The sequence below is a fragment of the Mustela nigripes genome, chromosome 17 (assembly GCF_022355385.1).
Source record: "Mustela nigripes isolate SB6536 chromosome 17, MUSNIG.SB6536, whole genome shotgun sequence".
NCBI classification, from domain to species: Eukaryota; Metazoa; Chordata; class Mammalia; order Carnivora; family Mustelidae; genus Mustela; species Mustela nigripes.
In genome coordinates this window covers 2439005-2452511 of record NC_081573.1, presented here as the reverse complement: position 1 = coordinate 2452511, position 13507 = coordinate 2439005, and the positions used below count along the sequence as shown (strand labels likewise).

Below are 13507 nucleotides of genomic sequence, written 5' to 3'. Positions count from 1 at the left end.
TTATCATCTACATAAAGTGGAAGGGCTTGGTTACATCTGAGATGGCCAGTGCTGGGGCACTCAATAAGGCTGTTTGTAATTTTTGAAATGCTCCTTCTGCCTCAGTGGTCCACTCTACCATAGTGAGTTTTCCCTTAATCAATTCGTAGAGGGTTTGGGCAATCTCTGCAAACCGCGGTATCCACAGTCTGCAGTAGCCCACTGTCCCAAGAAACTCCCTCACTTGTTGGGGCATGGTAGGGCAAGGGTATCCGGTGATCACCTGTTTCCTGGACTCAGTGAAGGCACTTCCTCATGGAGATCAAAGCCTAAATAAGTGGCATGGCTCTGACAAAGCTGTGCTTTCTTTGTTGACACCCAATACCCTTTTTCCTGCAGTCTGTAAGAGAGTTTTCGCCCGTGGGCCCTCCCCCCGCCCCCCCTCCCAAGCATGACTCACAGTCCTCAGCGGCTATTATCAAGTCACCAACATACTGTAACAGAGTGACTCCCATTTTGGTGATTCTGTACTCATGCAAATCCTCATGTAGGGTCTTGTCGAAGATGGTGGGTGAATTTTTGAATCCTTGGGGAAGTCTTGTCCAGGTGAGCTGGCCTTGGAACCCTTCCTGTGGGTCAGACCACTCAAAAGCAAAGAGGGGTTGAGACTCCCTTGCCAAAGGTATGCAGAAAAATGCATCCTTGAGATCTAAGATGGTATACACAGTTCTTTTGGGGCCTAGGAGGGAGAGTAGGGTATAGGGGTTGGGCACCGTTGGGTGGATATCTTCAACCCATTTGTTAACTTCCCACAAGTCCTGAAAGGGTTGGTACTCCCCAGTTTCAGCCTTTTTGATGGGCAGAAAGGTGTGTTCCATGGAGAGGGGATGTCTCTCCATGGAGGCGATTAATATGTTTTCTGATCCATTACTATGCTTCCCAGGAGAGGGAGTACTGCCGGACTTGAATGGCCATAGCTGTTACTTTTAACTGTACCACTACTGGAGGCCATCCCTTGGCCAGGCCAGGAGGCCTCCCTTCTGCCCAGATTTTGGGAAGTTTGACCTGTAGGGTTTGGAGAAGGCTTTCCTCCCTTATCTCCTCTGGTTTTGAGACTGGCTTGTAAAGGAGATGTTCATCTACTGCTGCCACAAGCATCTGCACAGTGGGTTGTCCCAAAGTCACAGTCATGTCTCCTTCCAAGAACTGAATGCCAGCCCGTAGTTTGTGGAGGAGATCTCTTCCCATAAGGTTATACTGGGCATTAGGGAGGACCAAGAATCGATGTTTGGCTACTCCCGAGGCCAAATTTAAAGTTCTTTCTGTTGTTCATTTCTGTCTTTCTGTGCCATTTACCCCTTGTACTCAGACTTCCTCTCCAGATAGTTTTCCCATAGACTTTAGTAATGATGAAAATTGGGCTTCCGTGTCCACCAAAAAATCAATTGATTTCCCCTCCACCTCAATTTTGACCCAAGGTTTGGGGAGGGGCCCCAAACCACATCCCCTTCAGTCTTTGGTGGCCAGCATTGCCATTTTCTTCTTAGGGCACTCTCTGGCCCAGTGTCCTTTTTCCTTGCAGTAAGCACACTGATCTGAATCTAAGCCTTCCCTCCTGCTTTCTCTGTGTTTAGGCTTTTCTTTCCATTGACCATCTGCTACCTGCCTTTTTCTTTCCCACTGACTTTTTTTTTTTTCTGTATCCTTCCCACCTCATGTAATGCCAAAACTTTAACTATTTTTTTAGTCTGTTTTTCATACTTTAATATAAAACTATTTATTCTCTTAGGCCCTCTTTTTTTGTGTGTGTACAGTTTTTTTAAACTTACTATCAGTTAACTGTCTTTCCTCTGGTTTTTCAGACAACATTAAAACCTTTAATAAAAACCTTACGGTATATTTCTTTTGGTGGTCTGTCCTGATCATACCTAATTTTTTTTTTTTCTGAAAATTTCTCTTCACAAACATTTTACAACTTCTTTTGTATCCAGGTTTTGTCCCAAGCCATTTCCTTTCAAACAACCATCTCATTTAGGAAAAAATAACCTTTTTCCTTAATAAAAGGTATTCCCATTCCTTATCTTTCTTATGTATCTCCTACTTTTTTATATGTATGGTTATTTCCCATACTTCTATCAGTCTTAGTTACAGTTAGCAGAATTTTATATTCTTAGAAACACTTCAGTCTCTCGTGATGGTTAAGTATTAACCGATTGTGAACAGTTACAGTAGAATTGCATAAGAAGTAAGAAGTCAAAAGCATAAACCTACATCAAGTACTCAGTGCTTTAGCATTTTGTCTCATTTGGTTAAGACCTAGATGTCCATAATTTAATTCCATTTGTCATCCAACCAAAACGTTCAAGTTTCAGGTTACCAAATATTTTGAAAGTTACTTTAACAATTACCCATTAAAACTTTGAGACAGACAATTAACCATCAATTCAGTTATTTCTTTGCTAACATATTTTAACAAATAGCATGAATTTATTGGACCTTCAGTAAACTTTGATTGAAGTTTCACATTTACTGCTGTAACTTTAAAGACATGTCTATCTTAATTAAACCAACACATTTAACTTAGTTCAAATACCAATTTACGTTTCACCTGGACCCACTCCACTTTGAATGTTTACCTGAGACATGGATGGGAAGATCTGGAAAGGGGGGTGTTAGGTCCAGGGGGTGCTCTTCTTGCTCCTTGACAGTGAAGAGGGAAAGGAGCCATGGTGCAGGAAGCACCGAGGACGGCCTAGAGGCAGTTATGCAGGCTGCACCCAAGTCAGTGCAGAAACAGAAGGGGGATTGCTGCCAGAAGGCATAGAAAGGATTCCTAGTTTTATTTATTTGTTTGTTTGTTTGTTTGTTTGTTTGTTTATTTATTTTTTAAGAAGATTTTATTTGTTTGACAGAGAGAGATCACAAGCAGGCAGAGAGGCAGGCAGAGAGAGAGAGAAGGAAGCAGGCTCGAGGCTGAGCAGAGAGCCCGATGCGGGGCTCAATCCCAGGACCCTGGGATCATGACCTGAGCCGAAGGCATCGGCTTAATCCACTGAGCCACCCAGGTGCCCCTTGGATTCCTAGTTTTAGAGAGTTTTCCTGGGTAAACTTTGTCACCCAACTGGGTGGTTTCACCTTGAGAATTCTTGAAATGCTGGAGAACAAGACTTAGGGGTGTCATAGGTCCCTTATTCTCCGCTTGCCCCATTTCTTCAAATACAACAAACAACACAACAGACAACAAAAAGACAGGATCAGACAACTGCAGACCAGACCCAGCAGCCCTTCCTCAACCAGATATCAAGTCTAAGGGTGTGCAAGACTTAATCGCAACTCAAAAATACAGCCTGCCGCTGGTGAGGATTTTCTTGGTCCCCTGACCACCTAGGGGGACTTGAACCCCCAGGCAGATCCCCTGACAGCCTAGGGGGATTCAAACCCCCTGGCAATATCCCAGTGGAGGGATGGGGCATCCCCACATCCACTGCAGCCCCGGGAGCAATGCTGTGTCCAGCTTGTCCCCGGTGGGCTATACCCTGGAGCTCTGCAACCAGACAGAACAGATCCTGCAGGATAAAATCTCAAGATCTTACCTCTGGAGGCTTTTCCCAGAAATTCTGATGCCTTCGGTCGTGGATGAGCCCCCGGAATGTTGAGCCAGTTATCAAAGGAATGAGCCTGAGACAAAATGAAAGTTATGCAAAGCCTTATTCTATGCCAAGCATTAGAAGTCAGAATGACCGGCCAGGGCCGACTCCGAAGACAACGACCCTCTCCTGATCTCACAGGCTGGTTTTATAGGGCATAACCGACAATCCAAAGTACATGTCTTCTATTGTTAAGGTGTTTGCTCCCAGAATCGATACCCAGAACCATACCAGGAACTACTGGGGCGTTTATTCCCGGAATGAAGTCCGTGGATGTAAAGAACAATATGGCTACCTGGGCAATATGGAGTTGCTCTGGCTCAGCAGGCCCTAATAGTTAAATAGGTTTTAACATTAAATTGACCGTAACAGTCTCAATTTAAAGAATGCACCCCGTGGATTTAGAAAAATAAATTCTATTTGTTTTATTTCCTAGTTATTTCCAGATTTACAGTTATATTTTGGCTAATTTTTTTTTTTCCATCTAATAGGCATCACAAGCATTTTTTTTTTCTTTGCCTGGGTTGTGCAGGAGTGTCTTCACTAAACACTTGATATTAGAGAGTTGGAAGGCCAATCGGTATTAATTCAGACATTAAACACTGGGATGTGGCATGTGAATCTATGTAGAACTTGATGAAATCACCATCCTTAGAGAGAAGCATAAGCCCTATTAAAAGAAAGTGTTAAAAAATTGTTTCTACTGTGAGGAGGGATCCGGAGGTAGCTCTCTTCAGTCGCTGCAAAGGCACAGACAGCTCTTGGTGATGTCATCTGATCAATACATGTAATGGGAGAAAGGAATTGGCAAATGTGGTGGGTTTCTGAGGAGTAGGGAAGTCCTACTTTATCTTCATTATTTAACTGAATTCCTATTTGTTACTGATGATCGGATGCTGTCGGATCATATTTACCGCGATCGCCCAAACCTAATTCAGGATAAAGAGGGGTATTGGTGATGCAATCATGTGGTGATAGCTTCCAAAAGTCACATGGTAGAGTAGCTGTTGGCGGTGAAGGAGCCTTCTGGACACTGGGGTAGGCAGGATCACCAAAGTGTGTGCGTGGTTGAACTCAAGCACTGCTCTCCCAGGGATAAAAGCCCAATCAAGATTTGAGCCACTGTAGATGGGGGACCATTCAGGGAAGCTGCTGCAGTGCATTGTGGGAACTTCCTGTCTACTCAGTGCCATGTTCAATACCCTCCCCTGCTCTGGCTCTGTCTGCTGTAGTTTTGGAATATAGGTGAGCTTCAGTGGTGTGGGGTCTGGAGCTGATGACCAAAAAAAAAAAAAAAAAAATTCTTGAGTCGTATTTGGTGCCAAATGTTGTTTTATTAAAGCATGGGGAGAGGAGGAGGGCAGAAAGAGTTGCTGCCACCAGGGTCATAGGGGTGGCTGGTTTTACACTATGGTTTGGGGAGAGGTGAGGAATAAGGGACCTTTCAAAATGATTTTCTTTTTTCTTTTTTTTTTTTTTTTTTTAAAGGTTTATTTATTTTGACAGAGAGAAATCACAAGTAGACAGAGAGGCAGCCAGAGAGAGAGAGAGAGAGAGTAGCAAGCTCCCTGCTGAGCAGAGAGCCCGATGCGGGACTCGATCCCAGGACCCTGAGATCATGACCTGAGCCGAAGGCAGCGGCTTAATCCACTGAGCCACCCAGGCGCCCCTCTTTTTTCTTTTTTTAAAAAAAGATTTTATTTATTTGACACACACAAAGAGATCACAAGTAGGCAAAGAGGCAGGCAGAGAGAGTGGGGGAAGCAGGCTCCCTGCTGAGCAGAGAGCCTGACGCAGGGCTCCATTCCAGGACCCTGGGATCATGACCTGAGCTGAAGGCAGAGGTTTTAACCCACTGAATCACCCAGGCGCCCCCATCTCTATTTCTTGCAATGCCTTCCCTCCCATAACCCATAGAGAACACTCCCCCTCCCCCAGGCCTTCCCTAAATCTGTTTTAGTCAGGATGGCATATTCTGGACTTAGACTTGGGACTCTCTAGCACTGCACCATGGCCCCAAATGAAAGCATGTGCCCCATGTCCTACACTGAGTGGTATTTTGATGTGTCTATGAGGTACACATGTGCATATGACCATGTTATGTGTGTCATAGATACCCCATAAGAAACAGAAATCTATCCCAATAGGAATCATGTGGTAGCCCAGGGAAGAGACAAAAAATATAAGATGAAGAATTAGCGTGTAGAGGAGAATTGTCCTGAGCTTCCCTAGTGACTCCCTAGATGTAGAAGTTATTTCCCGATCTCCAGTTGTATTCGCCCTCATTTTTCTTTCCAGCTACATAGGCACCACAACCATTCTTTCTTGCCTGTGCTATGGAAAGAGTGTCCTCAGAAAATGCTTCATTGAGATTAGACAGATGGAAAGCCAATGGGTATTAGTTCCAACATGAATGATGTGGGATGTGAATCTAAGTAAAACTTGAGGAAGGCACCGTCCTTCGAGAGAAAGACAAGACCTATTGAAAGGAAATGTGAGGAACTCTTTCCTGTGTAGGGAGAGAGCCAGAGTTGGCTCCCTTTAGTCACTGCAAAGGCACAGGCAGCTCTTGCTGGTGTCATCTGATGAATACATGTAATGGGGAAAAGAAATGGAAAATGTGGGTTTCTCAGGAGTAGGGAAGTCCTCTTTTATTTTATTGATTTGATCGACCTCCTGTGTCTTCCTGAAGACTAGTACTGTTGGATGTCAGTGATTATTGTACTATCCCTGCCTAGATCCATGACAAGGGATGAAGGAGGTTGTTGGATGATGCAGTCATGTGGGCAGCTTTAAAATGTCACATGGTAGAATAGATGTTTGAGATGAAGAAGCCATCTGGACAGTGAAATAGGCCAGATAAGCAAGGCATGTGCTGTGGTTGCTCCCTGATTTCCTATGTAGATCACCTAGTCAAGGTCAGATCCAGTGTGGTTGGGTGATCCTTCAGGGAAGCTGATACACTGCTGTGCGGTACCTTCCTCCCTTTCCTCAGCATGGTAATAAGTGTAGTTCTAGGCTCTACCTCTTTCCATGGCATAGATTTGTTAGAGTAGCAGTTCAGCAGTGAGAGGCAGTGAGCATTTCTGCCTGAAACAGTCCAGCCCAAGTGTTGCAAGTTGGGGTGCAGATCAGAAGCACTGATTACCATTGGTGGCCAAAAAACAACTTCAGGCACACAAACAGAACCAGGATCACACACCCTCTCAGAGTCCGTAACTTATAACCAGAAGAGGACTAGTCCTCACCAAAATAACGTTACAATACAATTCAAGTAACAAATTTCTTTGGTTTCATCACATGTCATGTTACTTACTGTGAGATCTTCCCAGTCAGATGCCTTATTTCTCTACACCGCAAACTGAAAGCACCATATTCAATAAGGATTTCGCTTTTTCCTTCTCTCTTTGCCTGCCTCCCTGCCTACTTGTAATGTCTCTCTGTCAGATAAATAAATAAAATCTTAGGGACGCCTGGGTGGCTCAGTTGGTTGGACAACTGCCTTCTGCTCAGGTCATGATCCCAGAGTTCTGGAATCGAGTCCCACATCGGGCTCCCAGCTCCACGGGGAGTCCGCTTCTCTCTCTGACCTTCTCCTCGCTCATGCTCTCTCTCATTGTCTCTCTCTCAAATAAATAAATAAAATCTTAAAAAAATATATATATATATATATAATCTTAAAAAGATTTTATTTGTCAGGAAATGCAAGCAGGGGGAGAGGGAGCGGTAGTCTTTCCACTTAGCAAGGATCCCAATGTTGGTCTTGATCCCAGGACCCTGGGATAATGACCTGAGCTGAGGGGAGATGCTCAATGACTGAGTCACACAGGTGCCCTCACAGAACAGACTCTTCTAACTGTCGAGAACAACCTAAGGGTGGTTGGATAGGGAGTGGGTGGGAGGGGTGGATGCAATGGGTGATGGGTTAAGTAGCACACCGTGATGACTGCTGGGTGTTGTATATAAGTGGAGAATAGAAATTCTCCTGCTGTAACTAATACTATGTGCAAATGAAGTGGAATCTAAAGAAAACTTGGAGCTACAAAAAAGTAACTTAAGGACAGAAAATTGTTACTTGGTGAAAAGATGAGACATAGAAACAAAACATTCACTTTTAGACCAAAAGGCTGACTTACAGCCTGCATAGTTAGGATAAGGATCTAGCAAGTGCTGATAAGTGCTGGTTGCTACATTCTTATAGGCTCCCATGACTCTGTCCATCCACCGATAAGCAACATGGAACTTGACGGAGTTTTGGAATATAGGTGAGGTTCAGTGGGGTGGAATCTGGAGCTGATGACCAAGAAAGAATTATTGAGATGTCTTTGGTGTAAATCAGTGGTTTCTTAAAGTACTAGGACAGGACCGCTAGGCAGAAAGAGCTGCTCATTTTCCTGATGTGTCACTGATTATATAATTGGGAGCTGGGGAGTTGAGGACAAACGGGGTGTCCAGAAGGACTGTCATATGGGAAAGAAGACTCTTGAGAATGGGGACCTAGTTATTGTCAAGCAAAGGCTGTTTTTCCCTCCAGTGAGCTAAGGATATGAAGACATTTGCCAGCTTCCTGGAGGACTGTTGTATTCTTCTATCACACCTCCTTGTGGTTTGGTTTCAGGTTTAGAAGGGATTTAATTTTATATACCTTTCCTTCTGCCTCAGCCTCCCTCAATTTTGTGGAGGAAAGGGTGATGTTAGGGCCTCAGGAAACTGAGTTCATGTGTCTGAGTTAATGGAAGGTAGGCTATAGATAGGTAGGCTATAGATACGATAAGAAAGCTTCTTCCTTGTAAATCAGTAGGACATGCGTAAAGTGAGGAAGAAAACGGTCTTGTAGTGATAAGGAAAACCTGTGTTCCAAGATGGCTGACCTAGGGAGCTAAGGAGTCCCAACTCCTGCCCTGGGGCTCTTCTGGGTTCTTTTCTGTTCCCTGCTTCCCGCAGGCGCCAAAAATACCAAGTATGTGGAAATAGGAGGGTATAAATTACCCTCTTTGTCTGTGATACATACCAAGAAATGATTAGATGGTGGACCTCAACCTGAAAGACTGCTGACACCAAAGATTAACTTTTTACATCCTCAAGAGTTGTCTACCTGGAGGGGCAAAGCATTATTCGATGTCAATTTCATCTTTCCATTCTCCTGTGAGTTTATGACCCGTGTTTGCAATTCTAAATCCCTCCGTCCCTTTTTTAAGTCACTGTGGCATGCAAGCTTCCATTGCCTGTGTTTGAGCCTCATGTCTTTCAGGCTCTCATAATTAAGAATTTTTTTTTTCCTCATGAATCTGTCTTACCTCAATTTAAGTATTCGGCAAAGCAACGAATGGAGAATGGAGTGAGGAAAACAAATTTTCCTCTCCTCACATTCATTCTGTTATGTTAACTGACCTCCACACTTCAGCCTGTAAGGACCTATTTAGCAAGAGGCTTCCATTAAGGTTAAACAATAACCTTGTTGTTTAACCCTTAAACTGTCCCTGCTCCCCTTCCCCCAGGGGACTTACTTAAAAACAAGTCCTGGAAACCAGCCCCAGGTACCAAAGCTCAAATACTAGAATGGGTCAGGCCAGGTGGAGACATCCGATCAGTGGGGGGTGGGGGATGCGTACTTTCTTCCTAGTTACCAAGGAGTATGGGCCCTGCCCTTTGGGCCCCTTTTGGGCACCGATTCTGACCAAGGTGATAGGCTGGTTCCAATGTCTGCTAGAGTAAGTGGTCATTCAATTGGTCACCTAGCATGACTGTGCAGCTTTCTCTGTGTTACAGTTTCATTGGCCACCTCTGCATGGCCAGGCCCAACCGCATGGCCTTTGCCCTTAAAAGCTAGTATGTGCAACAGAGAAAGGTTGCCCTCTCTTTTAAGAGGTGTGTCCCCAAATGTTCGGTCTGATTCTTGATACTTGGCATGGAATAAAGCTTTGCTTGACCTTGGCTTTATATCAGTCTCACTCCTTTAATCATGGAACCATTTTTTGGGGGGGGCCTAACAAGCCCCAATACAGAACATGCAGACAGAGCTGGGGATCACGGGCAGCCGGAGCTTCATTGCTTTGCCAGCCAAGGAGGCCTCAGTAGGTTGGGGCCATGAAGACTGCATCCCACCTAGAGTAAGGGGCTGAGATTCTGTAGGGAGATGCTGGATAATGGCCGATTTCCAGAGGAATTGTGTCTGTGCTGCCAGCCATGTTGATCATGCTGTCAGGGTGGAACCAGGTTCCTGAAATGAGGGGATGAGATGAGAAGAGGGGAGGTTTACCTAAGAGAGGGAAAGAAAGTTGCTTAGCTTATCCCGGAGTTCGCTGAAACATTGATGCAGCCATTTGGATATTTGTTCCACTTTATCGCCCTTGGCCCGCAAGGACGACAAGAACCCTGGTTCGGATGCATCTTCTCTCTCCTTATTTCCGCAAGTCTACACATTTATATACGCTTACATGACCAATCAGTGAGCAGGGCACAGGAGGGAGCGAATCAGGCTGTGCACCTAAACGAACAACTTTGCTAGCAACCAATACTGTTTACTTCCTCTTTGGGTGTTCTGCTTAGTCTCACGAGGCAATCCTAACCTGGCAACTAGCCAGGCGCCATCTTTTAATGGCGGAGGCCACCCTGGCCAGGGGCCTGCCTCCGACATCTCCCCTTTTTTCTTTTATGGCAGGGATCATGCTTGTCTTAGGTTGTCAGTGGCGGGGAATATCCTTACCCGTCATCAGATGGCAGGTATCAATGATCTACATCCTGTCTTAGGTTGGTATATTTCCCCCACCAATCTTACCCATCGTTGACTACCGATCCAGCATACTTAGCCACACTTGGGATGATGTTCCAGCCTCGATGGCTAACAAGGCCTAGGTTGCCTAGGTTGCCTAGGTTGCCTGCTGTTGCCTAGGTTGCTTTTGCCTCCAAATTTGCAGTTTCCTTACTAGCAGAATCAAGCCCACTACGAGGATTATCATCAGACCAATTATGCTAGCGCATTGTTTCATAAAGGTTAACACATCTTGCAATGTTTTGATTATCTCTGGGAGGGTTGCAAGCTCACCTCTGGTGTTATTTATCCTTGTTATGCCTAGTAGTAGGTGCTGAGTATAGTTTTGGAATTCTGCGGACTAATTCCCCCGCAAGTATTGGGAGAGCTGTTGGGAGACATTCTGTAAGTCACTCATATTAGTATAGGCTATGGGAGTTACATAAATTGCTGAGAAGGGTACTATACATCCCAGTCCCAATAGGGCCCCCCATATGTCCACTTGTTAACATGGACACTGCTGAGATATCAGTACATGCTCCTAGCAAGTTACAGACCTGCCATGCATCAAAGGGAGAGGAGGGAATATGAGAGAAGAGTTAGTCACTGGTAAAGGATATGGCCATGCTTTAACCACTGCTCACAGCTCTCTGCCTTGAGTCTGCCGCAGGAGGTGTAGCATCCCCAGAGTTATCATCAGCATCTTCAGCATCATGACTGGTGTTTGGAGGCAAGGCTGCACGCACCAGCCACTCTGGGATCCAAATTGGAGCCTCCTTTTCCTGTGGAAAAACACATACAGACCCCCTACTTCATACTAACACTGGATCTGGTCCATTCCACTTTCCTGTGAGGATGTCTCTCCAAAGTACTAAAGGCTTAGGGGAAGCAGCAGCATCACTTGCATGTCTGTCTGCAGCTGATTTACCCGTTTTGTCCAACATTAAAAAATTCAAAATAGGGGCGCCTGGGTGGCTCAGTGGTTAAGCCGCTGCCTTCGGCTCAGGTCATGATCTCAGGGTCCTGGGATCGAGTCCCGCATCGGGCTCTCTGCTCAGCGGGGAGCCTGCTTCCTCCTCTCTCTCTCTCTGCCTGCCTCTCTGCCTACTTGTGATTTCTCTCTGTCAAATAAATAAATAAAATCTTTAAAAAAAAAAAATTCAAAATAAAGAGAATGGTGTTGAGCTTATCTTTAGGGGACCTGAAGGTGTCCCCTATTCCCCCTTTTTGTTTATAAAGCCCATTTTTTATTGTAAGATGCGCGCGCTCCACAACACCTTGTCCTTGTGGGCTATAGGGTATTCCATGTATCGAGTCAATGTCAGGTTGTTGTAGGAAGGCTTTAAAGGGTTGTGGGCTATAGGCTGGACCATTATCTGTCTTTAATTGGCATGGCTTTCCCCATGCCGCAAAAGCCTGTAGGCAATGGGCGATAACATCTCTGGATTTTTCCCCCCCGTATGCACTGAGGCGAAAATTATTCCAGAGCAGGTATCTACAGAGACATGAATATATCTTAACTTTCCAAATTCTGAAACATGTGTGACATCCATTTGCCATATATGATTAGGTAACAAACCCTTAGGATTAACCCCGAAGGATGGTGCAGATAGTAAGATCACGCAATTTCTGCAGGAGACTACTATGTCCCATGCCTGTGCTTTTGTTATGTTAAATTTGAGGAGGAAGAGTTAAAGCATCCTGTTTCTTCAAATCCTCCCCTAAGTGGTCCCATTGAGGTATGTTTAGCAAGCCTTCATCTAGGAACCATGGAGCCGCCTTTTCCATTGTATTCAAAAAGTCCCGAGCAGTCTTTGCTTTTAGTGGAGTTCCATTGGCTTTCAGCAGGTCTTCTAAAAAGACCCTTCCAACCGCACTTTAGATACTTCAGATCCCATTATGAACACACAGACAACAGACGCAGACGTTAAAGACTCGCTGCTAAATTCCGGCTCTAAGGCCGCCCCACTTCTTATTGCGGACTTGCTAAATCCCGGCTCAAAGGCTGCCCCGCTTCTTATTGCGGACTTGTACAAGTTAATCCCGGCTCTATGGCCGCCCCACTTCTTGTTGCGGACTTGTACAAGTTTCCCACCACCTTTGTCGTGGTTTTACCCCGCATACCTGCGGACTTCTCCCTTGCAAGGTTTTTCTATTTTTACTCCCCGCTTTACCACGGAATTCCCACTTTTGAAAGTGGCTACTGTCCCCGCTTACCCGCGGACCTTTACTCCCCGCTTTCCTGCAGATTACCTTGCAAGATTCCTTTTTTTAGTTCCCGGGTGCCGGCGCCATTTATCGCCCTCGGCCCGCAAGGATGACAAGAACCCTGGTTTGGATGCATCTTCTCTCTCCTTATTTCCGCAAGTCTACACACTTATATACGCTTACATGACCAATCAGCGAGCAGGGTACAGGAGGGAGCGAATCAGGCTGTGCACCTAAACGAACAACTTCGCTAGCAACCAATGCTGTTTACTTCCTCTTTGGGTGTTCTGCTTAGTCTCACGAGGCAATCCTAACCTGGCAACTAGCCAGGCGCCATCTTTTAATGGAGGAGGCCGCCCTGGCCAGGGGCCTGCCTACAACACCACTTGATGTTTTTAAGTGGCTTCCTTTTCAGGAACCAGAACAACTGTAGTAAGACCTTTTCCTATTTTACAGTTGAGAAAGCACTCAATATTTTCTAGAATGAATAAAATAAAAAGTATAGCCCCAACTTTCAGTGAGAATGCTAAGAATTAGAATTTTCATATTGAGGTTGCTTGGGTGGCTCAGTGGGTGAAGCCTCTGCCTTCAGCTCAGGTCATGATCCCAGGGTCCTGCATCAGGCTCTCTACTCAGTGGGGAGCCTGCTTCCTCCTCTCTCTGCCTGCTGCTCTGCCTACTTGGAATCTGTCATATAAAAAAAAAAGAAAAAGAAAAAAGAATTCTCATTGCTGATTGGAGGGTAAATACATTCACTTTGGGAAATTGTGTGGCAGGTAGTTATGGAAATAAACATTTACCTATGGAAACGGAGCAATTTGTCACCCTAAAATGTGTCTCCTTGGTCTAAAGATTATTTCAGACTAGTATTTTAAAGAAACAGCGGATAAAGGAAAAGCTCTGAAATCCTGTGTTTACTTTG

At 45.1% G+C, this 13507-nt stretch overlaps 1 long non-coding RNA gene across 1 annotated transcript; it reads right to left on the bottom strand.

Moving 5' to 3' along the window:
* Positions 1-9556: 9556 nt before the first annotated feature.
* LOC132005501 (uncharacterized) lies at positions 9557-12958 on the bottom strand. The gene is made up of 3 exons (XR_009400814.1): positions 12631-12958; positions 11022-11159; positions 9557-9846 (listed from the first exon to the last, which is right to left on the bottom strand). It is a non-coding gene; the product is annotated as an uncharacterized LOC132005501 (long non-coding RNA).
* Positions 12959-13507: the final 549 nt, after the last annotated feature.